Source organism: Pinus tabuliformis, chromosome 4_1, assembly GCF_031772625.1.
Source record: "Pinus tabuliformis cultivar Carrire ecotype Pingquan chromosome 4_1, CPIR1, whole genome shotgun sequence".
Taxonomy (NCBI): domain Eukaryota; kingdom Viridiplantae; phylum Streptophyta; class Pinopsida; order Pinales; family Pinaceae; genus Pinus; species Pinus tabuliformis.
The window spans coordinates 185,859,461-185,861,697 of record NC_142303.1 but is presented as its reverse complement, the minus strand read 5'-3'; the positions used below and the strand labels follow the sequence as shown (position 1 = coordinate 185,861,697).

The 2,237-nt window shown below is 34.7% G+C and overlaps 1 pseudogene across 1 annotated transcript; it reads left to right on the top strand.

Annotated features, from left to right (window-relative positions):
- Nucleotides 1-1,885, top strand: LOC149174826 (cysteine-rich receptor-like protein kinase 43; annotated as a pseudogene). Its single transcript, XR_016257945.1, has 5 exons — nucleotides 1-101; nucleotides 298-508; nucleotides 602-836; nucleotides 1,060-1,210; nucleotides 1,367-1,885. The product of XR_016257945.1 is annotated as a cysteine-rich receptor-like protein kinase 43 (transcript).
- The last annotated feature ends 352 nt before the right edge of the window (nucleotides 1,886-2,237 follow it).

The window sequence follows — 2,237 nt, the reverse complement described above, 5'->3', positions numbered from 1 at the left end:
CAAATGGTATTTACAATGGAAACATTAGTAGATGCTACGAGAAACTTTCATGATGATAACAAGCTAAGCTCGGAGAGGGAGGCTTTGGCCCTGTATACAAGGTAATATATATCGACTAACAAAGCTACAAGAAGTCATTTTTACAATCTTAAATTAATGAAAATATGCAGTGTGCTCTAATGCAGCCACGACGGTTCGACGTAGATTACTAACTTGATAAAAAAGTTTTTTGCAACAAAATTAAGCTTAAATACTTTTAAAATGTTTCATACAGCAATTTTGGTTTGAATCTCACAGGGAATTACTCAGCATGGAACAGAAATAGCAGTGAAAAAGCTGTCTTTAAAATCTATGCAAGGAAGAAAAGAATTTCTGAATGAAATAAAACTTGTGGCCAAAATCCAACACAAAAATCTTGTGAATCTACTAGGCGGTTGCGCAGAGGGGTCAGAAAGGTTGCTTGTTTATGAGTATTTACCCAATAAGAGCCTTGATAAAATCCTATTTGGTGAGTGAAGGCCTCCATTTTATTATCTTTGTAAATGCCCATGAACATTAATGTTCCAAGAATGCATGTAATTAAAGCTCATTCACGATACAGATCCAAACAAACGAAAAACGCTTGATTGGCAGAAGCGTTACAACATCATAATGGGAGTAGCTCGTGGGCTTCTCTATCTTCACCAGGATTCTCCACTGCGGATTATTCATCGGGACATTAAAGCAAGCAATGTGTTGTTGGACGAACAACTGAATCCAAAAATAGCAGATTTCGGGTTAGCGAAACTTTTCCCTGAAGACGAAACTCACGTCAGCACAAGAGTTGCTGGAACTTAGTAAGATTCCAATACAATCATCACTCCCATACACTGTCAATGCATATGTTTTACTCTCCGCTGATTTCGTTTCAAGAGAATCGACAGTAATTGACGCCATCATTGTATTGTCTTTGGAGACTTGCATTTTCGGTGAAGCTTTTACTTTCTAAGATATACAACCACAGTTTGCTATGCAAATAATTTATTATGCAATATTTGACATTGTGCATTGGATGTGTAGCGGGTATATGCCACCAGAGTATGCTATGCAGGGACAATTATCTGTAAAAGCTGATGTCTATAGCTTTGGCGTTCTTCTCCTTGAAATTATGACAGGAAGAAAGAACACGGATTACAGTTTGTCACCAGAAATGCAGATTCTTTTGGGATGGGTGAGATATTGTTTCCGTTGTATCCCGAACTATATTGCATATCTACTTTAACTATATCATGTTGTTTAGTTAATCTATAAACCGTTTAGGGGAGTACGCTATAACGGATTTTACAGTCCATCTTGTGGATATGACGAACCCGTTTTGTTGATGCAGGTATGGAGATTATACGATGAAGGAAATATTGTGCAACTGATTGATCCATTGATAATTGAAACGTGCGATGAGGCGCTAGCTTTGAGATGCATTCAGGTTGGTCTTTTGTGTACACAACCCGAATCCCATCTTCGCCCACTGATGTCTACAGTCAATTTGATGCTTTTAACTGATTCAGTGACGTCCTTACCGGATCCCACCAGGCCTGATTTTGTGAGTTCCTACGTTTCCCAAATTTCCAAAATAAGCAGTTTTGTATCGTGAAATGCAACCACATCTTCTGTGTCATCCGCCCACACTCCGACTCCTGCTTCTAACCCCGATGATTCCATTAGTGAGTTGGTACCTTGGTAATGCAATATCTGCACTTCAAATAAGAGAGATTTCAGTGACCGCTTTAACATTAGTTTATTAGAGCGTCATTTATGAAGCGAGTAATGGGACATATACTAAATGTTTAGTTCGGCGGATGCTTTGTTTACATAAGATGGCTGGAAAAACATACCGCAATTAAAGGTTTTTTTTTTTTTTTTTTCAAATAAATGTATCTTATTTATAAAAATCAGGAATTGGAAATGTTTATATTTTCATCCATTTTATTATTTTATTGACCTAAATGTTGGTTGTGATTTACAATATTTTAATGGTAGTAAGATATATTATACTAATAAATTTAGTATTATAATTAACAGAATCAAATTATGAATGTTAAGTAAAGAGAACCAAATTATATATAGTTTTTTAATTTTAAATTTAAATTTAAAAATGGTGGAAAGGAAAGTGATAAGATTATTAAAAATTTAATAAATAAAATAAATAAGAAGGTGTTTAAAATAATTAAGTCATAAAATATTATATATAATAATTTTTA